We start from the raw sequence: 24338 nt of genomic DNA on the forward strand, positions 1-24338 counted from the left end.
CTGATACCATATGGAAGTCGAAGGTCAGGAACTTGTGATCGGTGAAGTCCTTGAATTGCTGGCCTTCCAAAAAGTAACGGAAATATCTACTGCCAGGTATAGTGGTAACAGCTCTTGGTCAAAAGTGCTGTTTTTGAGCATTGGTACCTGTTGAAAAAGGCAAGGGGTTGCCACTGGCCCTCCATGAGCCTCCTACCGCTGTGCTGGAGGCACTGTCAGGGCGATAGGTGCTTTCAGTCTGGGATGGACCAGGATGGTAGCGTTGGCCAGTGTGTCTTTAGTGTTCTGGAACTGCCTGGAAGACTTTTCATCCTAAGTAATGTCTTTTGACTTGCCCGCCATCAGCACAAAGAGGAGACGCATGATGTGTGCTGCCGCTGGTACAAACCTGTGGTAAAACTTTATCATACTGGCGAATTCCTTTAGCCCTTTCACCATGCGTGACTTAGCGAAATGCTGGACCACCTCAACCTTCTTGGGGAGGGTTGTATCCCCGGGTCTGCTTATCTTGTGCCCCAGGAAGTTGATGGTGTCCAGACTGAATTGGCTCTGTGGGCTTGACCGTCAGCCTGAACTCACTCAAAAGGGTGCATAGTATCTGAGGTGGGCTTTGTGGCTGCAAAGAAGGTCCCGGCCCACTGCGTCCATCAGCTGCTGAAAAGTTTGTGCTGCGTTCTTTAGACCGAAGGGCATGCAGAGAAATTCAAACAAGCCAAAGGGATTATGATTGCAGTCTTGGGGGTGAACTGGGATTTGGGGGTACCTCCGGATGAGGTCCACCTAAGAGAACACCTGTGCAGGTTGGTGGCAAAGTCTTGGATGTGGGGCACAGGATATCAATCAGGTGTGGTGGCCTCATTGAGGTGGGGGTAGTTGCTGCATGGTCTCCATCCCCCTGCTGATTTGGGCACCATGTGGTGGGGAGAGGCCCAGGGACTGTAGGAGTGGTGCACTGACCCCAGCTCCTCCGTTTTCTTAAAGTCTTTCTTCACCAGGCTGAGCTTTTCAGGAAGGAGTTGGCACACCCTGGCATGGATCAGGGGGCCTCGGTCAAAATGTGATACTGTGGTGCTACTATCAAGGGGTACTCCATCAGCATCCGGGGGAATTCATTGTCTGAGAGTGTTTTATATATATCCAGGTTGGGGGTTGGGTAACTTGGCTTCCCCCAGAGGCAGAGTGTGAAAAGTTATGGCATGCACCAGATGCCATACCTTGAGGTTGACAAGCAAGCAGTGGGCCCGAAGGAAGTCTGCCCACAGGAGAGGTTGCGCTATTTGTCAAGGGTGAAGGTCCATGAAAAGCGCTATTGCCGAAATGAAGGAGAATGGTGCGGGTCCCAAAAGTTCAAATGGGGGAGCTGTTCGTTGCCCTCTGTGCTGGGCCCTGCTTGCTATTGTGGTTGTCGAGGCCGGGGGGGTGGGGGGGGAGGAGGTAGGATGCTTATCTCGGTGCCAGTGTCGACCAGGAAATTCCCACCCAACAAAGAGTCCCAGAAGTAGAGGAGGCTATCACATGGGCAAACTACTGCAGCTATCAACGATAGTTGGCCAGGGAATTTCACAGAAACCCACAGGGTGGGCAGCATTAATGGGCCTCCGTACCCCATCACTAATGATAGTAGCATAGCTGTCATAGTGTATTAACTTGCCACTCCCCTGGCCTTGATCTTGCTGATGTGGTCTACGACAGTGCTGGTGTTCTTCACTCTGCAGCCTGGGGGTCGCTGAAGTCTTTGTCTGTGAGCAAGAGTCGGATGTCCTCAGGCAGCTGCTCCAGAAAGATCTGCTCAAAGAGCAGGGAAGGCTTGTGGCTCTCTGTTAGAGTGAGCATCTCGCTTATTAGGGCAGACGGGGCCCTGCCCCCCAATCCGTCCATATACCACAATCGGGCCGGGAGAGCCCGTAAATGTGGGCTAAATATTTGTCTTGCTCCAGAGGCTGCCTTAGGAAATCTACACCCCTTGCCGCTGTGTCCTGATTGAGGAAGCACACATCGTAGAAGTAGCAGGTGTCGGCAGCAGCGATATGCCAAAGCTGGAACTGTGCTTCGACCTGCTAGAACCACACGTTTGGCTGTGACAACCAAATCATTGGGAGCCTGAGAGAGACCACATGGATGGTCGCTGGCTTCGCTTGGACCTGTCTGCACCACTAATGTAGCGTTTGCACTACATGAGCATGGAGAAGAACATGCACACTAAAGCCTTGGAAAATGAAACTGGTTTATTAGTGTGGCCTTCGTGTTTATGTGGGCCCCAGGCACTGATGTCAGGGTCCCGCATCATCAGAGCGCTGGCCTGGGATTGGCCGGTCTTCCCGCCAGAGTTCCCCATCTTCCCACTGTGCGGAAGTTGCCTGGGACGACGTCCAGTGTCACGCCCAGGTCCATGCGGTTGCTGCGTTCGTCGGCCATTTTGTCAGCCGGTCCGTGTCTCTGCATATGGGCTGCTATAGTTCCAAACTTGGGTGTGAATCAGATTTCCAAGCAACTGCAATAGGTTTTCTGGTCACAGCTAAGGTAATTTCAACAGATTCTCTCTGATATTTTGTTAATTTCAATTTGGGTCTTATCTCTATAATGTTACCTTGCAGCTAGCTGCTACAAGCTAAGGCTCTGCAAAGCCTATAGCACTGGAGAAGTTATAGCTGCATGCAGGTTATCTCAAAGAACACACTTCCCAGGAAGAATAACATGAACCCAGTGAGTGTAGTTAACACTGAGCTTTATTGGGCTCACAGCCCTACTTTTATTCTCAAGCTGAGGGGTGTCGCCCTGATAGGGTTAGGTCTCGAGATAAATCAGTCTAATTCTTCTCATCTGTTATCACATTTAAGTCTGACTCCCATCTTTGTCTAGATTTATGAATCCCCAGTTTAGAGATCCCCACTTGAAGTCGATGATAAATTGCCGAAATCAATTTCTTTGTATTTCCCTTTCTTATTGGCGTCTCTATCACCAGTCTTTGGTAAATACATTGTTGGACCCAGTTCATCACTTCAATATGCTCTGATTTGTATTATTAAGAATACCATATTTATTCTTAATTTGTTCAAATGACATCAATTGCCCTTGTTCATAATAGTCTTCAATATATTTGATCCCTTTAGAGGACCAAATTTCAAAAATTTGTTTATCTAATATACAAGTTACGAGTGTTATGAGTCAAAGGAGTTTTAAGAGATAAATTATTCTTTATTCCAATTTATGTATTTGTATTGTACCAAATTTTAATCAAATGTTTCAATAGAGGAGCATCTCTTTCAACTGTCATTAATTTCGCATGCCATTTATTTATAAAGTCTTCTGCTTTTCTCTCTCCTATTTTATCTAATTCTATTTTTACCCAAGCAGATATTTTCCCCTTCAAAAAAAAAAGTAAGAAATTTTATTTGGACTGGTCCATAATAATTTTTTTAAGTTAGGGAGCTGTAAACCTCCCAATTCATATTTCCATGTTAATTTTTACATTTCCATTAAAAAAAATTCTAATATTTATTTAATACTTAAAATAATTTTTGAGGTATTAATATAGGCAATGATTGAAAAAGATATTCTGGGAAATGTATTCATTTTTATACAAGTAACTCTTCCTACTAATGTTGTAGACAATATTGTCCATAAATTTAAATCCTCTTCAACTTTTTTAAGGAATGGCAAATTCAATTTGTATAAATTTTGTAATTTATTATCCATATGAACTCCTAAACATTTTATCCCATATGTTGTCCATTTTGAGTTTATTTGGCAAATAGTATAATCACATCTTGCAGAGGCGTAATTTCAACCTTGCATTATTAAACATGCATTCAGTAGTAGGAGCCAAGTGCGACTACTTGCAGGTTAGTTGGTGATTGATTTTTGTTGGCTGATGCTGTTATTTTACAGGGATTTGTTATTTTCACATGTTCTTCCCCAAGATGTTTTTGTCTTTAGGAATGGAAATGGAGGTGCTGAAGAAGCTTTTCTTGACCCTGTTTAGCATAAAATAGATGTTCCTAGACTGATATTAGAGATCATTTCTGTTGAAATACAGCTTAACCAAGAGAATGTGTAGCACCAGGCACAAGTTGTGATTTTGCCAAAAAGTGTCTAATTGATCCAGTTGTTAAAGTCTAATTCCACCACCTGAATCTGACTTATCATGAACTGTATTATGCTGGTCAACATTCATTATACTGACATCATGTCTGTGTGATGTACGTTGTGCCATCTATATTTGAGGATCAAGGCAAATTGAAGATTGGCAATTTTGGGTGGAGCAGAATTGCAGTTAACAGCACTTGTGCATTCTTCCTGCGTCTGGATGGGTTTCCTCTAAGTGCTCTGGTTTCCTCTAATCCTTCAAAATGTAGGAGGGTTGGGGGCTCATGGGCTGGAAGGGCCTGTTATCATGCTGTACGTCTAAATAAAATTTTACAAGCAGAATGATCTGACAAATGGATCATGTATTCATGCATGCAATGGAGGCAACAGATATAGTCTTTGATGTCAGATGATTATTATGGATGGAATGAAAGTGAGTTAATCGTGCTTCTTGACTCTGTGTTTCAAGCTATTGTCTCTTCCTCCCAATTTGATTCAAACTATTAGTTCTTGCCTTCATTTCTTATGTTTACATTTTATACTAAAGACTGAAAAAATTATCTCCATAGAAATTTAAAAATAGAATTTGTATTTTCATTGAATTTTTTTGCCACTTTATCGAACTTTGTAACCTTGCAGCCAGCAAAGATACAAGTTGCAAGGAACACCCAGTTACCCGAGTCGTGTATTGATTGGTGCTTCTTCCTGCAGTGCATGTACCTCACTCAATTAAATTTGTGGATTTATTATTTAGCTTGACGTATTTAGTGATGTAACATTAAATCAATAGCTATCCTGTTAAAAATCCCCTTAAATGGTACAAATATTACTTTGTAGCAGGCTGAGCGAGCGCACAGAGTGGTGTTGCGAGCCATCGCCGGCATGGTTCTACGGGCCGTGGAACAAATAAAAAGGTGAATATTCACCTAACAGAGCGGCACTGTGTGCTGGAGAACCACGCGTTGTCCTGCTGAGTATCCTGCGAGAAGGCGCAGGACACTCATAAGAATCAATTTAAACCTGCCGGTCTCATGCTTTGGAAGCACCTCAGTAGCAATGTCCCTCCTTGTACCGTGCAGCCCGGGACATGCGGGCTATAAAAGAAGATTGTAAAACCTGAATAAAGTCATTCTTGACTTGACTAGTCTGGCATGTGTGTTTGTATTACTTTAGTAGCTCTATCGTAGTAGCTGCTACAGGGTGCTATTTTTCACCCTAAAGCTTTTTGTTATTCCTATTTGCATGCATTGCCTCTTTTCTAGAACATTTGAAATTAGAATCAAATATTTCATATTTGCCAGTGACCATCTTTCCCTTCTGATGGAGGTAAACTCTTTAATGAAGTGGGTGATGGTGCCTTAGATATTGCTCTGAGCAACTTCCGCAGAAATGCCCTCCGAATGTAATGAACGACTTGGGCAATCACAACTATCCTCTTATGAAAGATTACAATTGATAGTTTTACCAGTGCTACTTGAAGCTGACACCTGGTTTGCTCTCTTTGTTTTGTGTTATCCTTAGCCCAAAATTAAAAGACCTAGAAAGCTCTTGAAAATAGCAAACTGGTCTGACCGTATTTATGAAAAAAAATGATTCTTGAATTGGCCTTTCTTGGATACAGTTTGTTTATGAACTCAACACTCAATGCCCTTGTTTCATTTCTCCAACCTGTTTCAGCTAAGAAAAGGTGCTTCAACTGATCTGTCTTATTTTAGGAGGGTCCTGCAAGACAAAGGTGACTCTGAAGGTAGAGCAGGGCTATGTTGTTGGATCATGAGGGACCGCCACAAAAATATTCTGATTGCATTTTGTGGTAAAATATTTTGAATCATTTTTAAATGTCAGAAGAAATTTTAAATGGCTTAGATTTTAAAGTAAAATCCAAAAAAAGCACAATTGTGAAAGGTTGCATTTAATTAAAGACAACCTGAACAGGAAATACAGGATTGCAAAACTAAAATGAGGAAACTATTTGGGATTTTCTCCCCCTACAGGCAGTCCTTGGGATTGTCATTTATACATTTGGCAGCTCTTGTGTAAAGTTGAGGAAATCTATGTCTTGCCATTGGGATATGCAGTTCTCAATGCTGAATAGAATTTGTTCTCCAACTTGTGTTGGACATCCATGTTTGACCATGCCTAGTCCAGAGACCTAGACAAGATTAAATGTGTACTATGATTTTCTCTCTCTTCTCCCTTTCCATTGAAAAGAATGACTTGATTTCTTCCCACTACTCTGGGTGGGTAGGTGAGGAAGGAGAGGCTTATTGAGATGGGAGAATGGCAAATGTTGGAAGTTGTGCACTCTTCCCAATGTGTTTATGGGCTTTCACGTTAAAGTCATCATGGATGCTTCTCCGTTTCGTTTGGCTACAGGGCAAGGATTCCTAGGAAAATGTAAGGACCTTTTTTTTAAAAGGAAATATTAGAACATTCATGAATTAAGATTCCTTTATTGTCATGTAATAAAACAGAAGATGTAATATATGAAATTTCCTTTAGTCTGCTATGTTAGACAAAGAGTCACCATTAGTGTGGCCTGGCAACCTGAACTCCAGACCTAAACCTCCAATACAATCAGGAAGCCTTCAGCGCCCAAGGACCTTCTGGATCTCCTCTTGCCCATGGCACCCTCTAATCCCAGTTACAATACCTGGATTCCATGAGCCAGACTCCAGCAGCCTGTGGCCGCGTTGCCAGCAGCCTTCATGAGAAGCACTGAACCACTTGCTTGTCTGCTGCTGTGGACACCATCCTGTAGGGTCGTCTCCTATGCTTCTCCTTCTTAATGGGTGCACATTCTCTGTTTCTGGTGTCCTGTGCTGGCTGCTGTGGCCCTGGAGTCTGAGGCCCCTTTAGTTTGCTGCCAACCCAGGTGCCACCATCTTGGGCACAGAACCAATGGTTGCAGGAATTTAAAGCCTGTACAGAGCTGTTGACATTAGGACAGAGGTTAGATCCTGTTGAAGAGTGCTGTAGGTCTGCTCCCCTCTTTCCATGGATCCACACCAGTGGCAGCACTGCCAATTTATGACCTCAATTCTTCTACTGAGCTTTTACCTTTATGGAGCTTGGAGAAGTTTGTCTGTCTTACGAGCCTGTGCCAGGCATGTAGATGATATTTGGGTATTGATGTTGAGGTAACATTGCCAAAGGAGAGGGTCCTGGAAAACATTCTTCACTTGTCATATCCCTGGAGCCATCTTGCAGTGAAACGAGAGACCAGTGGTAAAATTTGCTTTGCTTTTGTGGACAAAGTTTGTGCCTCCAAGATAACCTGTCTCAAACCTCAAAAGATTTAGAGAAGTGACACCAACAATGTGAGTAAAGAAAAAAACAGTATGCTCTTCCAAGCCAACGTTCCTCGTATCAAGTGCTGGAGACTAATTTAGGACATTTTGTCTTTCTCTTTCTCTTCACCCCCCCCCTCTTCCTTTGCTCCCCTTTTTCCCTGTCCCTTCATAATTTGGCTTTAGTGGATAGTCTATCTCTTTGTCCATTAAAACCATGAGCCATAATTTGTAGTGTGTACCTGTAGAAAAGGCTCATCAAAACTATTTTGATGCAAGGGCTTTAGCCCTTCTGTCCGATGGTCTGTGAGATTTAGTGTTTTTTTTGTTGTTGCATTTAGTTTTACTTCAGATTTTGGCTTTCTGTAATTTTTTCTTTGCATAATATTTTGTTCCTTGTTAACTGGAATGGAGAGAATTTTCAGATTTGTGCAACAGTTGGGGAGTTTCACCCGTCGGTCTGACTTTTTGACTCCAAGTTGCGTAAGTCTTAGACTGTTTCTGCAGGATTGTGCATAATAACTGACCATTTGTCATCTACTAGTGGGGCAGTTTCTTGTGCATAGAAAATGATCTTCATTGTGAGTTAAGTTTGGCCTATTTGTGAGCAAACAAGGGCTGTTTAAGCAAATGAAACTGATGGGTTTCAGACATAAATCCTAAAATTGAGATCATCTTATGAAATATAACATGAAAAATTTTATCACAGAAATTCTCTGTGAACAGGTTTCAAATATAGAAATCCAAGGAATAATCTAATGTATTGTAACAGGTAGCAAAGTTAAGTTTATTAAATCTTCAAGCAAAAGTAATATGTTCTATTGTTTAAATACATTGAGGATGATGTAATGTCATATAGATATAATCATAACAGGAAAATGCACTGTGGAGGTAGAGAATGAATTTAGCGTTTAAAGTGTAGTAATTGAGATTGGGGATGAATTTTGTTCCTTCCATCAATACAATAGTAATTGTTCCTTAATTACATATTGTAGAATAAAGGAAATATATGGTTATGAAAATGGATTAAATGGCCAGTAAAGGGAGGTTGTAATGTGCACACGTAGGTGCAGAATAATGGTTGATTTCATCAGTGATTCTTATTTATATGTACTGCCTGTTCTCCTGCAGTAAAATGAATATTCTAATGCTGTGTAAAAAGGGTGATGTCACATAAATTTTCATGATATGAAGGCAAGCTTTTTTTTATAAGTCCCCTTTTACTAAATACAGAGATTTAACTAATATTTTGTGTCATGGGTGTATTTTTTTTCTCATGGTAGTTGGATAAATTCACTATTTGCATTTTATTTTTTTTTAAAACATGCACAAAATGCTTCGTGTATTTATGTAGGTGTGGCGTAAATGCATTAAAAGCTACTTGAATGCTCAAAAGTATTTTAATTTTTGTATATTTATTTCCAGTGAAGGTGAGATTTCAGGTCAGTTGCAGTCTTTGTAAATGAATCATTACTGAATACCCTTATCCCAGCTACCCATCTTCCCCATTCAGAGATGTGAAGATTTTCACAATATTGAAATATCCCTTTTATAACATATTTTAGAATACTGAATGGACATTTGATAGGTTTATAAAAACAAGTGTTTTTATTGATTTTAAGATTTTTATCATGCTAAAAGACTTTAAAAAAAACCCTTTTTTTTCTGTTCCACCAGCTGTCAAATTATGTTTTTCAATGATACCTCAGTCCCACTGGCAATTGTTCATGTCTAGGGACTATAAGACAATTCCTTGGCAACCGTAATGTAAGGTTTTTCCGTAAAGTTCTCCAAGAGTAGCCAGCTGTTGTGTCTAATAGTACAATGCTTTAAATCTGAAATAAAAAGAAAATATTAAAAATACTCAGCGGCAGGTACATGCTATTTTCCCTTTCTGTTAAATGAGTGATCCAGACCAGATCTGGAGATACAAACAAACTTTCCTCTTCATGACATTTGCTTGGGAATTGATTGCAACCTTTGTTTCACTCTGTTTGAATACTTCTGCTTTAATCACTATCCTTTGCTTGATAATTTGTGATTTGGTTTCAGTCTTATTGCTGCTTGATCAAATCATGAACCAAAGACTGAACTCTAAAAATGAGAGTGACTCAGATTTCTGAAGAAATATGCTCTCAAAGAACCCTTGTACAACTGAAATTAATGCACTTCAAAATAAAAGCAGTTCAAAGGTTAAAATCATGACCTCCATAAAGGAAGATGGCTGTTGAAGGCCAATCATTCAAACCTTAGGAGATTGGCATGTGGTACCTCAGGATAGATTTTCTGAATCCCAACTGTCTTCAGCAACTTCAATAGACCTTTCCATCAGAAGGTCCGGAATAAGGGTGTTTGCTCATAAATGCATATTGTTGAGGTCAGTTCACAACTCTTCATCAAATGAAGCAATTCATTGCCTGTTTGCAGTAAGACATGGGCAACATTTGAGCACCATCTAATGAATGACCTAATGCATGTGACTCAAAACCCACTATTGATCAGAAACTTGATTGGGGCAGCCAATCCTGTAGCAATGTGAAGATTAAAAACTTGGTGTCCTGGAGAGAGTGACTCAGCCCTGGAAAGCTCATATCTTTCCGCAAGGCACCAGTCTGAAGTATGATGGAATATTGATCATTTGCCTGGATGAGTGCAGTTCCAACATTTGTCGAGGTGCTTCATATCATGCAAGACAAAATGGGATGCTTGATTGACACCGATCCACCACCTGAAGCCCCTTTCACACTTGCGTCCCACTAAATCGGCTGTTTAGTGTCCCGGGATAGGAATACGGCTTTGGGTTTTCACACTTGCTTGCTCCACACTGGGACACTGAACACTTCCATACTTGCGAGGAGCCATCCCCATGGTTAGGATTGTTTACCTTCTACTGGTGACTTCATGACGCATCGAGTGATGGTGGACCTGCCCTAAATCCTGATCACTGTATTATGATCTTGTATTCGAACAAAATTAATAATGCCTAATTATAACATAATTAAGGTTTATCTACAGCACAATATGAGCCCTTCAGCTGTGCCAACCTATATAAACCTTTATAAGGGACCATGGGAAAGTGCTAGCAATAAATAGCAATAGTGGACAATTTTTAAACCGTGGAAATGTTGGTAGTGCTATAGTGTACAATTTATACACTGTGGGAAAGTTGGTAGCACTATCACGTACAATTTATAAATATTGTGGTGGGGTGGTGAGCAATGGAGGACCTGCCCTCCCAGAATTTTGTGCGCCAGAGAAAGGCAGTGTGTACGGCTGCATGCAAGGAGCACTCTTGGAGGGGTTTCTCTGCCGCATGGCATTCTGGGAAGTCAGGTCCACCATCATTTTTTTCCCCTACGGTCTTTATAAATTGCGTACTTAAAGCACTACCAACTTCCCACACTGTTGAAAAATTGCTATTGCTATTTATTTCCTCTCTCTCCCCCTCCCCCAACTGCAACTTTCCCATGTCAAAGTTTATACCTTCATTTTACTCTTCTTTCTTCACATTCCTACACTCACACTAAAACTTGGGTCATTTCCAATTACTCATTCTACACTTGATTGATTGCAACACCAGTGAGTGCAACGTCATCTCACACCGGCATTGAAATTTTCCTTTCACACTAGACACTTTAAAGGCTGATTGGCTGTTAATTCCTGGGACCACTTGCAAGTTTGAAAGGGCCTATAAACACTCATTCCCTTCACTGGTGCACATGACAACATTGTGTGGAGTCATAGAGTATGACATAAGCCCTTCAGCTCAACCGTTATGCTGATCATTTGGCATTCTGAGCTGGTTCCATTTGCCTGCATACATTCCTGTCAAAATGTCCATCCATGTGTACTTCATATCAAGCACATCGTGGTTTTTTTGGTCTACTCTGACCAAAAAAACTGCACCTCCCAAGGCACCACCACCTGTATATTCTCTAAGTCGCACATACCCAACTTTGTCATGGGGTCTAATTCTGGGAACTTGGAAGTTTCTATCTAACAGCATTGTTGGAGAAATGTAACAAGAATGAATGCAATGGTTCATGAAGTGAGTTCACTAGCACTTTCCACAAGAATAATTAATGATTGGCAACAAGTGCTGAACATGCCAGTGACATCCACTCTCAAAAAAAATCAAATGATATCAAAATGCAGTGTTTATTGGATGTATGCATTTTTAAAATAGCATGTGATGAAGTGCAACATTTAGTTTAGTTGCTGAACTAAAGCTCAATGATTAGAATAGTTTTTTTTTACCCCAAGACCAGCAGAATGCAGATGTGTTCATTTGGGTTAAGTATTAGGATCTTTGTACTTCTGGATGACCAGTTTTGGATATGTGTGTATGACATTTCAACATTTGCAGATGCAACAAAACAATGACAATGACAATAGTCCTAAAAGACTTTAGGAGGACCTGGACAGATTTGAAAAATGGATTGATATGAAGTAGTGCATTTACCAGGATGAATGGGGAATGATTTAAATTAAAGGAGCCATCTGGAGAATGGTGCCTCATACGCCAGGGTTGCTGTTCATTGACTTCAGCTCAGTGTTTAAACAATTGTACCCCAAAGGCTGGTAGAGAAGTAGTCTTTACTGGAGCTCAAACCCGCCCCCCCCCCCCCCCCCCTTCTCTGTAACTGGATTCTGGACTTCCTTTCGAAAAGACCGCAGTCTGTCTGGGTTGGCAGTGGAACGTCAAGCACCATCATGCTGAGCACTGGTGCACCTCGGGACTGTGTGCTCAGTCCGCTCCTGTTCACACGACTGACCCGCTCCTGTTCACACGACTGACCCGCTCCTGTTGACACTACTGACCTGCAACTGCAACACCAAATCCAGCTCAAGCAGAGTTGGCAAGTGCATGGATTGGATAGGTTTAGAGGGATATGGACCAAATGCAGGAAAGTGGGGTAAGCGAGGGTGGGGCAATTTGGTTGGCTAAAGGGCCTATTTCCCTGCTGAATGTTTGATTCCTTGACAGTACTTTTCCAGTCCTATCACTTAAAAATTTCAGAGGAAGAAGTGCATGGGTAAGAAAGGACACTTTCTAGTCCAGGGAGGCCAAGGGCTTGTAAATGGAACCAATTTTGATTTGGTGGAACAAAAAAATGTATCTGGTATCTGGCATCTAACTTACAATGTCTAACTAATACACCTGCTTTAAGAATACACAGTTTGAAATCCAAAATGCAGTGCAAATTGTCAAATAATTTTGAAAAAAATCAGTATATTAGTCCTTAATTATGTAAAGTTCACTTTACTCGGGTAATTCCCATAACTTACAAATTGTAAATTTAAATTTGAACCCCAGTCACTGGCGCTGTAACAGTAACCTCTACGTAATTGTGCTGCTGTCATAATTAACCTCTCATTCCCCAAATTAACAGTTAAATTCTTACTAATATGCTTAATAGTAATAAAGATAAAGACTCTAACTAGACAGTTTGGAAGAGTTGCCCAATAGTGAGCAGCATTGGCCAGCTCTTCAACCATGGTGGTGCCATTTTATTCAAACACAACTTTACTGAAACTTTTATTCAAACATCTGCTTTGGGCAGGGCACGACCAGTGGAGGGCTGCCTGAATGTTTGCTCCCATCTGCACTAAGGGGTTGTGAATTGTTTTGGAGAACATTTACTTATACACTTTTAAACTTTTATTTACATTTTAATTTATTTTACTTTTAATTTATTTTTTATTTCTGACCTTCCATCTATTTATATATCCATTTATTTTCCAGTTGGGTTTCCGGTTGCTTGAAATCCAGACAATGGGGATTTTACTGTATTTTTAAAGCTTAAATGTGCATTGAGCATTCTTACATTTAGAAATTTTACATCACAACCCAGAATTCGTATTTTTCAAAATGCATTTTTTTGCAGTATTTTTTAATCATTTTAAATATATTTAGCAATCAATCCTACAAACTACAAAACGTCAAGAAAAGCATCCCTCTCCTCCCCTCTGTATAAGTGCAGTTAAACAGGGAAAGAAATTGAAAAATTCCATCGTCAGTGCGTACAGTAAAACACACAGACGTGATGGTATCACAGTAGGTGCTTTTAAGCTACAGCCATCCTGGGACCCAGGTGCAATTAGTGGGCCAAAGGTGCCTCCAGCACCTTTTAAGCTGAGGGGCGATAGCCCCAGTAAATTGCCAACCCAGTGATTTGAGGGACCCCGCTCTGCGGTAAGTGATGTCATGCAAACTAGTCTTCCCCCCCCCTCCCCCCACCAGTGCTTCCCCCCACCCTACAGCAGCTGACTCCTCTGCCCCCCCCCTCCCCCAGCCTGCTGATTGCAGGGACCCCTCTCTCACTCTCTGCCAGGGATTCCACATGACGCCAGTGTGCAAGCGCTGACGTCACAGGAGTAACTAGGTCAGCCATTTTCACTTTCAAGCCACGGGAGGATGCGACGTAGCTAAGTTTTAATGGATTCCCTGATGACCTCTGAGGTAGGGCAGGGACCTGGTTGATTTCCGACGTGCCTAACTATGTCATACACTTTCAAACTGCACTTTTAACCAGCCTGGTTAACCCCATTTTACAGGGCAGTTTAAAAATGCTTAATGTTAAAAATCTTCAGAGGTCTGTTGGCTAGTCAGTAGCAATCGCAACCCAATGGTGGTGCCAGTGAGGTACCTATATGTTCGAAATAAGGCTGCCAGATTTTAGGAAGATGTTATATCCTCTCCTAAGTCTGTAGGTGAATTTTTCAAGTGAAATGCAGTTCATTTCTGAAGACCACCTATAAATGAGGAGATGGGAGTGAGAAAAGCCAATTTCTGTGAATTTAATTTGGATATTGGTTAGTGATCTATCAACACTTGAAAGGTTCCCCAGAAGTCAAAGCTCTGGGTCTACTGGGAAGGTGACTCCTGTAATCATCTCACAAAGATCATACCAGAATGGTCTTACCTTTGTGCAGAGCCAGGTAGAATGTAAGAAGGAACAGCACATATATACCACATCTGAAGCATATTTTTGATAACTCCTGTTTATATTGGTGTAATTCCTGCAGGGTGAGGTACGGGTGATGGAGAAAATTATAATGGACCAGTCTATACCTGGCATTGATAATAGCCATCAAACTTATCTGACATAGGTCTAACCAGAGTTGTTCATTAATTGTTATGTCTAAATCTGACTCCCATCTCACCCTAGATTTATGAAAACCTAGCTTTGGGCCCTCACTCATCAATAAAAAAATACATGCTAGAAATAAATTTATATACATGTCCTTCTTGGAATAGTTTCTCCATTTCAATGAGTTCTGGTAAAGTCATTTCATTGCCTCAATTGGCCCTAAAGAAGGATCTTAACTAAAAGTAACAAAAAATGGTCGTTTGGCAAGTCCTCTTTTTTTAAATCGTTCAAACAACATGAAAAGTCCTTTTCATAGCAATCTTCCAGACATTGTATCCCATTATGATACCAGGCTTCCAGAATTTTGTTGATCAAAGTCATGGGTACAAGTTCATTTTGTTTTGAAGGTGTTTTCAGTGACAATCCTCTTTTTAGTCTGTAGCCTCCACAGTTCTCACACTATATTCTCACCAAGTGTTTTTAAAATGGGGTTATTGGCTATAATTCTGGAATTCCATTTATAAATAAAACCATTGTACATCTTCTCGTTTTAGGAGTCCAATTTGTACCCATGAGAGGTATCATCACTGTCAAAAAATGAAAAAATAAATCTAATTTGGGCTGCCAAATAATATTTTTTTTGAAACTGGGCAGCCGGATGCCTCCTAATATATAATCCCATGTTAACTTTTCCATGGATACTCTGAGTACTTTACAGTTCCATATAAACTGCCCAACATGCTTAAGGTTTTTTTTTAAAAAGTTTGGGCTAATGGAATGGGCAAGGACTGGAAAAGATACTGCAATCTCAGCAATATATTCATCTTCACACAGTTGACTGCCAATTAGAGTGATGAGCAAGTTCACCCACCTACTCAAATCTCCTTCAATTTTACTAAGTAATGGGAGGTAATTTAAGTTTGTATAAATTCTGAAGATCATTACCTACCATTATTCCAAGGTATTTATTGCCACCCGAGGTCCACTTGAATGGGCTTGTTGGTTGGTACTCAGCATAATCAAAATTTGTTTGGTCAATAATTTTACTTTTTTTTCCTAGTTTACCTTGTTTCCTGAAACTTCTCTGTAAGCTTTTAATAAAGTCTGTAATTTAGTGAGCGAATTAACCAGATCTGTTAAGAACAAGATTACATCATCTGCCATAAGATTAAGATTTGTGATTTATCTGACCCATTGTAACACCCTTTATATCTAACGCTTGTCTTATTGCCTTTTCCAAGGGCTCAGTAGCCAAGACAAAAAGTCCTGGAGATGAGGGATATCCCTGGTAACTCGACTTGCTGTAAAGGAACATTGCTGAGATATGTCCATTAGTGGTGACCCTGGCTTTGGGTCTACGATAAAGAGTTTTAATCCAGTTAATAAAGAGTTGCCCAAACCTGAGCTTGGCCAAGACTCTAAATAAATACAGCCATTTTAGCCTGTCAAAGGCTTTCTCAGCATCCTCAGTTCAGCCTTAGACTTTGCATAATGGATAGTATTAAAGAGCCTACATAGGTTGTTGGCTGATTAGTGTTTCAAAATAAAGCCACTCTGGTTTGAATTTATTAATATCAGCAAGTATTGGTGAAGCCTTTTAACTAAAGCCTTAGAAACCAATTTGTAATCTGAGTTTAGTAATGAAATGGACCAAAACTCAGCATTTTAATGGGTCTCTTTTTAATGAATCACAGTAATCATGGCAGTAGAAAATGATTCAGGGAAAGTTTGGGTTTTAGATGATAAATTAATTACATCCATGGTGAGGGGTATAAAAGTAAGTCCTTAAATTCTCTTTAAAATTCTAATGGGGAAACCATCCTTCCCTGGTGATTTATTGGACTGTAGTGAGCCTAAGGTTTTTTTCATTTTCTTTTGGAGTAAAAAGGGAGGTCCAAATTTTTTTGGGCAGTACAACAGTGGATAAGAAGTCATCAATCTTAATCTGGCCTTCTTGGGATTCTGATTTATATAAATTTGTGTAGAACTGTTTAAATGTGTCATTTCTTTCTGTTGGATCATGTGAGACTTGGTTCACTTCAGTCTGAATTGAATTAATTGTTCTGGAACTTTCCTCTCTTTTCAATTGCCAGGACAAGACTGTATTTTCTCTCCCAGTTCATAATATTTTTGTTTAGTTCTTTGAATGTTTTTTTCAAAATTTATAAGTGTGTAGTGTATTATACTTTTTTTGCTTTTAAGCACTTTATATACTTCCTTGGAGCCAGACTGTTGGAACTCCTTTTCCAATTTCAGAATTTCTGTTTCCAGTCCTTCTATGACTGCTATGTATTTTTTTCTTGATACCTTTTGTATATGAAATTATCTGTCCTCTAAGGTAGGCTTTTAACGTGTCCCATAAAATAAAACTATTGGAAGCAGAGGGCCAGTTTCTCTCATGGAATAACTTTATCTGGTCTCTAATAAACTTGCAAAATATTGGTTTTTTTTGAAGTAGGGTAGGATTCAGACACCATCTGTTTGAGTTGGTTGGTTTTTCTGGCATCAAAATAGAGAGGGTCAAAGGCAACTGATCCAACGGGGTTCTACATAAGTATTCAGACTCTAATGCTCTATGAATTAACTGTTGATTTTAAAAAAAGGTCAGTCTCTGTGTGGGAATCATGTGGGGGGTGGGGGGGGGCACGGAGAATAAAAGGAATAGTCCCTGGTTTGAGGGTGTGTTTGTCTCCACACATCTGTCAAATTTAAATCTTTCATGAAAGCCAAAGTAGTTTTGGCTGCTTTTGTTTTGGATACAGACAGCGTTGAGTTGTCCAGGACAGGATCCAAACAGAAAATGAAGTCACCTCATACAAGTATATTTCCTCTGAAACTTTAAGGAAGGTATCTTGAGTAAAGGATCCATCATCATAATTAGGTGCGTATAGGTTTAAAAGTGTCCAGGACTCTGAATAAATAAGTTGACAATTAACTAATCCTATGCAGTAAAGTGGGTTTCTTGTATAAAGGCAATATCAGTTTGCTTTTTTTTCAGGTGTACCTGGATTCTTTTCCTTTTAACTGATCCATTCACATTAAAGCTGATAAACATTGCTAGCTTATTCATTAATAATAATCATTATATGCACACATATGTATATTCCCCCTTGGGCTGCTGCGGGGCCTTCAGGATGCTGCTGGGAGCGGAGACCACTGTATACAGTACTTTTAATACAAAATATATGCGTACAATAGTTTTAATAAAGATTTTAAAAGAAATTTGGACATATGGGCGGGTGGACGTAACTTGCGTAGGTCAGAAGGCGAGGACTATATTGAAGTGTTATGACCTCTCTGTAAAATCTCTATACAAGCAAAACTATGCCTCTTGTGGCAAAATAGTAAAGATCATATCAGGTTAATAAAATTACAAATAAGAATGAAAATAAATAGCTTCCTCCCTCCCAATGCTGACTTGACTATTCACCATCACTTTCCTCATCAGACTGGGATGTGCATCCTAATTAATTCTTCAACATTTTGCCCAGTCCAGGGCTTCTATCTTTAAAAAAAAAGCATAAACTATTATACAAAATTATTAATTTTGAATACAATAATAGATTTAAAAATGCCCAACTCAGAAATTATTACTGTAAAAGTCAGCTCCTATAAAAACTAATAAGTTTAAATTGGAACTTGTCTATTCATTATAAGTGGAAAAGGTGACCACAGTTTAAGGCACATTTTCATGGCATCTCGTGAGGACCATGATTGCCTATCCAGTTTTCCTCCATCTGCTCTCGCTCACCATTTTATTTTCCTCCTGGCCAATCACGTAAGAATGTTGTCACTTCTCCTGGGAGTTTGAAGAATCTCCTCCCTCCATTAGGGAGTGTGACCTTCGATGTTGCACGATGAAGTAAGGCAAATGGAATGTTCTTCCATAGGAGTCCCTCTTGACTTGATCGAACTCCCTCCTCTGCTTCGTTAGCCTTGCATTTAGGTCGGGGTAAAATAGCACCAGCTATTGATTGTTGTATGTAATGGGGCCCTTGTTCTCTCTTGACTGCTGTGGGGTGACGTGCAAGATTTTTTCCACGTCTTGATACTTCAACAGACGTATCAGGACATGTCTCGGGTCTCTGGTCTGGAGATAGGTTGGGTGCAAAAATTCGATGGGCCTGTTCAATTATTGTTCATTCTGGGATGCAGACACTGAAGAATTCCATTGAGTCATTTTCCTCATAGCTTTCTTTCAAGTTAACAATAAGGATATTATTACATAGGCCGTGGTTCTCTGGTTTGTTTACCCCAGTAGAAGTCATTTTCCTTCATTAACACACCAAGGAAGGAGTCCATCTCCATTAATCAATCCTCTGCCATCCCATCGTGTTCCTCTGTGGTAACCATGTGGGAACTCAGCTGGTCTAACATAGTTATAAATTATGAGATAGACTGATTAATCGCTTCAGTTTTGGAGTCCAGGTTATTAGAGATGGCTTCATTACCTCTTTTAATCTCCTGCAGGAGAACACATGAATCTCCCTCCTTCAGGTCTGGCCTCATTCCTGGGATGGATTCCTCCGTAGACCTCGAGTCTTTTGCAGTTGCCATTTTTCTGTTTTCCTGTCGGCCCGTGGCTAAAATAGATTCTGGTGTAAAAGTGCGGGATTTTGTTTGTTTCTTTGTTTTTTTTCCTCTTACTCTAGCTATTCAGCTTGTTTTGGGGAGATCCTGGGTGCTTTTAACGGCGTTAAATTAGATTTTTCTGGGGAGTGCCAGGCCGCGTCCTCCTATCTCAGCTGCATCACGTGACCTCCATCTCAAAATGCATTCTTAGTGCATTTGGTTAAAAGTACTTTTAATAACATAATGGATACAAAACAATTCTTAAATGGGAGATTGTTTCTTACAATTGTGCTACAAATTTTTAAAAAACCTCCAGGGTTTCCTAAGCTTCATGAAGGAAGTCTTCATCTCAGAGTTGAAACGTGTACCACAAGCTACGTAACATTTCCTTTTACAGTTCACACTTTCACTTTTGATGCCTGAAGCTTTTATGGAAGTTGGATGTAAGGTAATGAAATCACCTCAACATTTCCCTTATTGGTCTGTGAATCATAATTCAGTTGACTATTTTTAAACTCTTTGGCATTGACAATATTATTTTATTTTGAAATTGGGGTTTCCTGTTTGCAAACATTGAACTTTTCATTTTAAATACTGAATATAATTCTAATTAATTATTTAGTTTTTCCTAACAGAAGGATGACAGTTTTTCTAAATGTTTTCAATGTAATTGCAGAGGTGGAATAACTTGAAAAAATATTTAAAATGTGTTATTTTGTTTGATTTGTGATCATGTAAAATAACACAGAATTGAAAGTAGATTGTTAATTCTGCATTGATATTTAGCATTGGAAGCAAGATTTTGTTATATCAGATGACACTTGCAAAACTTGTATACTTTACCTGCTGATCATTGTTCTGACTGCTCCACCTGCCTTTTTAATTGTTTCCAGGAAATCATGATGTGTGAACAGCAGGAAGTATTGCTTTGACCTCAGAGATCGTTTCCCATTACAATAATTGCTAATCTCTGAATAAGACAGCCATGTTTTGCGTATGAAACAAGATGGTGTGGTGAAGATCAGTTGCCTAGAAATTTTAAAAACATAGAAGGAATCTTTAGACTTGTGCTTCATTTTGAAGTGCTTTTTTTTTCCAAATAGCACAGTGGTCTCTGGTGTGTTTTGACCTCAAAGGTCAGCTGTTGGCATTACAGTATGTATTTGTGCCTTCATTCATACAAATTGAAAAACAAAACTGTCTGTTACAAGAGCTGTCACGACTGTGCAGTCAAAGGATAATGGCTACTTCCTGATTAAACCACAGTAAATGCAGCTGATATTATAGCTGTTTGTTCCTCGAGACTGCAGCATGCGGAAGTGTTTCCAACCTTTTTCATTTATAAAAACGAGGAAATATTTCTACATTTGTACTTTTTAAAATTAAGAGCAATACTATCGGGGGTTGGGGGGGGGTGGGAGAAACTGAAGGGCTAAAAATGCCAAAACCAGCAAGGATGCGAAGAAAATGGTAATCTTTAACATTTTAATAATCTTTGCTAAAGTGAGGAAGTTTCAGAATTGTACAATGAAACTGGTACTGCACCATACCACCTCGACATGCTCAGAAAATGCTTTCTGCGAGGCTTGCAGGTTGACAGGTACTGTACTTCAAATTTTAAAAAAATCCTTTACAATATTTTTTTCAAGCATGACTGTAAGCTTTTGTTCATTCGGTGTTGATTTCAACTTTTACTTTTAAAAGAAAATGTGTTTGAAATAAGATGTAAATGAACAATCGTTATCATTGGTAATTCTTGGAATAATGTTTAGATAAGAATTTTCTGTATTTTACATCTTTTATCCATACTATTCCTTCCATGCATCTTCTGGCCTTTTATATGCGTATCCAGAATAAATTCACACAACAGGCGAAGTTGTTTATCTGGACAAAACAATTATTTTGGCACAAATTGAGAAGATTCTTAAAATGTGCACCATCATTTGTAATATCGTGCATGGGCTGGCAATTGTGATCTCTTATGTTTCTAACTCAACAGCAAGAGATGCAGCAAGTACGGTTTTTGTTGTTTGCAATGATTCCATATTCTGCGTGTCTTGGTGAATGTTGTTCAATCTGGCTTGCACCCTGCAGTTGAATCACAATTTCATTGTCGATGAGAATCACATTGCAGGATTGCGTTTTGCAATATTAAACGCGTGGCATGGCAGAAATTTGGTGTTGGGGTCTTTGTGTGAGTCATTAACAGGAGTGTCGTTGTAACGGTGAATTAATACATTTGTTTTCTATCTCAAGCTTTTTAGACCAGATGATTAAAAACTAATCGCACTGCTATCTTGCTCATGCTGTTACTAAAATAATTTAAAGGACACACTGCAAATTTTATAGTACAAGTTGCTTGATTTTGTAGCATATTTGGAGATACTGCGTTGTAACATGCCTTTCTGGCCATGTACCACCCAGATTTACCCATTAAACCTCCAAACTCTCGATCTACATTTTTGTGAGGAAACGCATGTAGCAATGGGGAGACTCCTTACAGACAGCGCCAGATTAGAATCCTGCTTGCTGGTGTTGTGCTAACTGTGCCACACAATATTTCTTCTTATCTATGGGTGAATATTAATGCTTTTGCTTTCATACAATAATTTCCAAGTTGGGAATTTTTTTCTTTCGAGCCTTGATCGATTTTTTTTTTTCACATCAGTTTTGGTTTCTGAAATTTTACGTGTATGCTTCATTTTAATCTTGTTCTGCAAATAAATCCTTAGATTAGCTCCAAGAAGCTAGACTTTAAACATAACCATGCATGCAACTGATGTGTTTTCTGTTAATTTACACACCCCTTATACTACGATAGAATTAAAATAAGAATGAAAGCAGTTAGTGAACAGTGTACAAAATGAGAAACCTGAAACAGCTGCTTTTGAATATCAGGGTATATACAGTGTTATTGGAGCAGCTTAGTGTCCCTGGCTTTTAGTTGAGATTGATCTAAGTGTTTAAAATGATCTTAACATGTGTCGCCTATGTTGCACACTTTGGTTGGTAAGAATCTAAGAACTTGGTGGAGAAGTGGATTACATAGTCCCTTGGGTCTGCTTTGCCGTTCAGTAAGATTACAGCTGATCCTTGATCCTTAAGTTCATTTTCGTGCTAAATCCCTTTATCCCTCCATTCCATTTTGATTCAGTAGATCATTGCTCATTCTTATTTGCAGGGAGATAAAGAACTATTCCAGTTAATGACATCTCAGAAAACCTTCCTGTCCTGGAAATCAATCAAGTTTAGCTTTGTTCCATCAACATCAAGGCAAATACAAAGTCCAGTAATCTATGCCAAGCTGTCCTTATTTAAAAAAATTAAATTCCAACGTAATCAAGGCAAATGTGTCTGGCTTTTCTAATTACAGGTTCACTGTTTGCACATGCAAAGTACTGTAGCCATAATACATTGAAAAAAGAGAAAAACCTGCAAGAAATACTTAATCACAGACATGAGGTACTATATATGCCATTTCATTTGGTTGTGAAAGGTCATTGATCTGACTTGGAAGATTTACACTGCTGCTTGACCTATTGTGCAGTCCCACAGTTCTACTTTTATTGTTAACTTTGGGTCTTGTACAAGAGTATCAAGATCATTTGGTACAATTTTTCTCGATTCCCAGCAATAATATTTTTTGAACTATTCTTCCCACCAAACTAACCAACCTCAGATTTGCCTTCATTATTCTACTTCAATCACTTTGCTCCTTTTTGTCTGTCTCTCACAATTTACCATGTATCTTTCTGTGATCATCACTTTTATCCAAGAAATTTATGTGGAGTAGAAATGATTGATCACTGTGACCTGAAAATAACCTGTTCATTCCTACTTTTATCCTTCATTCAGTCCTCTCTTTTGGCTAATGTTTTACCCTTACATTGAGAGTCCTTGTAATATATAACCATGTCTTAAAATCCAAATGTACTATATTTACTCATTTCTCCTTTATCCTATTAGTTGTCCTCAGAATTTATTGCACCCAGTTATCTTTTTCATAAAAGTTTGATTCTAATTATTCTGTACTGCAGTAAGAGTTTTAATAAGGAGGACCATCGCCTTCCCAAGATCGTGTTATATGGCGAGCTCTCCACTGGCCACCGTGACAGAGGTGCACCAAAGAAAAGGTACAAGGACTGCCTAAAGAAATCTCTTGGTGCCTGCCACATTGACCACCGCCAGTGGGCTGATATCGCCTCAAACCGTGCATCTTGGCGCCTCACAGTTGGGCGGGCAGCAACCTCCTTTGAAGAAGACCGCAGAGCCCACCTCACTGACAAAAGGCAAAGGAGGAAAAACCCAACACCCAACCCCAACCCACCAATTTTCCCCTGCAGCCGCTGCAACTGTGTCTGCCTGTCCCGCATCGGACTTGTCAGCCACAAAGGAGCCTGCAGCTGACGTGGACTTTTACCCCCTCCATAAATCTTCGTCCGCGAAGCCAAGCCAAAGAAGAGATGAAACATTGTAGTGTCAGTATGCCAAGAGATGGCAATTAACAGTATGCTGCTCAAAATTAAAAATAATGAGTGAGAAGTTCTTAAACATTATTGAAATTTACTGTAAAATGGTGTTGCTTGGGGATTTCTGCCATTTGTATGTGGGTCAAAACTGTGATTTATTTGCATGATCTTTGCGGAATCTTGCACTCAAGCCTCATCCATCTTAAGCCCTCAATGAGGTTGCATATTATAACAGTGCCACAATTCTAGAACTTGAATTCAAATCTCACCATACTGAAAACTGCAAAATTGGTGGTTCTCAATTTAAAAAAAAACAAACTTGAATTGATGAGTCTTTAGAAATATGGCTGGGCTGGAGAAGATTTGGCTCCATTTATTTCCAACAATGATAGGCTATCACAGCATCTGAGTTGGATACTCAAGGGAAACATTCAGGTAATGGGCCTGAATGCTTCAACCACCAGCCCACTCGTTCTCAAATACAGGCAAGTTCAACTGGGACATCAGGAGATGCTGGATTGATCAGAGAGGATTTCATGATTGTCTTTTATGGTGAATTCAACAAGGGCTGAGTTGATGTGCGTTATAGTCTAGTTAATTATAATTTTCTGCATCAGTTATTTTTAACTCCTGAAAAGTTAGAGGTATGGTTTTAGAGACTGATTTGTGTTTTCGGTCTGGAGATCAGATAGGTACTTTTGTTCATTCTGTGTGGAACCATTTTGGGAAAATATTATACAATTTTTGCGAGATTTATTCCAAATAGATTTATATGTGGATCCATGGTTGTGTTTATTAGGATATATGAATCCATTGACAGCGCGTTT

General features: G+C 39.6%; 1 protein-coding gene across 24 annotated transcripts in view; it reads left to right on the plus strand.

Moving 5' to 3' along the window:
* The window catches only part of baz2ba (bromodomain adjacent to zinc finger domain, 2Ba), a 282544-nt gene that overhangs the window by 64116 nt on the left and 194090 nt on the right, over positions 1-24338 (plus strand). The window contains exons 1-2 of one of the 24 annotated variants that reach the window (XM_069935417.1): positions 20476-20642; positions 23080-23996. The exons of 22 other annotated variants lie outside the window; for them this stretch is intronic. The gene's annotated coding sequence lies outside the window, so the exon portion shown is untranslated. Of the gene's footprint in view, positions 1-20475; positions 20643-23079; positions 23997-24338 lie in introns of those variants that run through there. One more of the 24 variants, XM_069935420.1, reaches the window with a different exon arrangement.

This window comes from Narcine bancroftii, chromosome 4 (genome assembly GCF_036971445.1).
Source record: "Narcine bancroftii isolate sNarBan1 chromosome 4, sNarBan1.hap1, whole genome shotgun sequence".
Lineage (NCBI taxonomy): Eukaryota > Metazoa > Chordata > Chondrichthyes > Torpediniformes > Narcinidae > Narcine > Narcine bancroftii.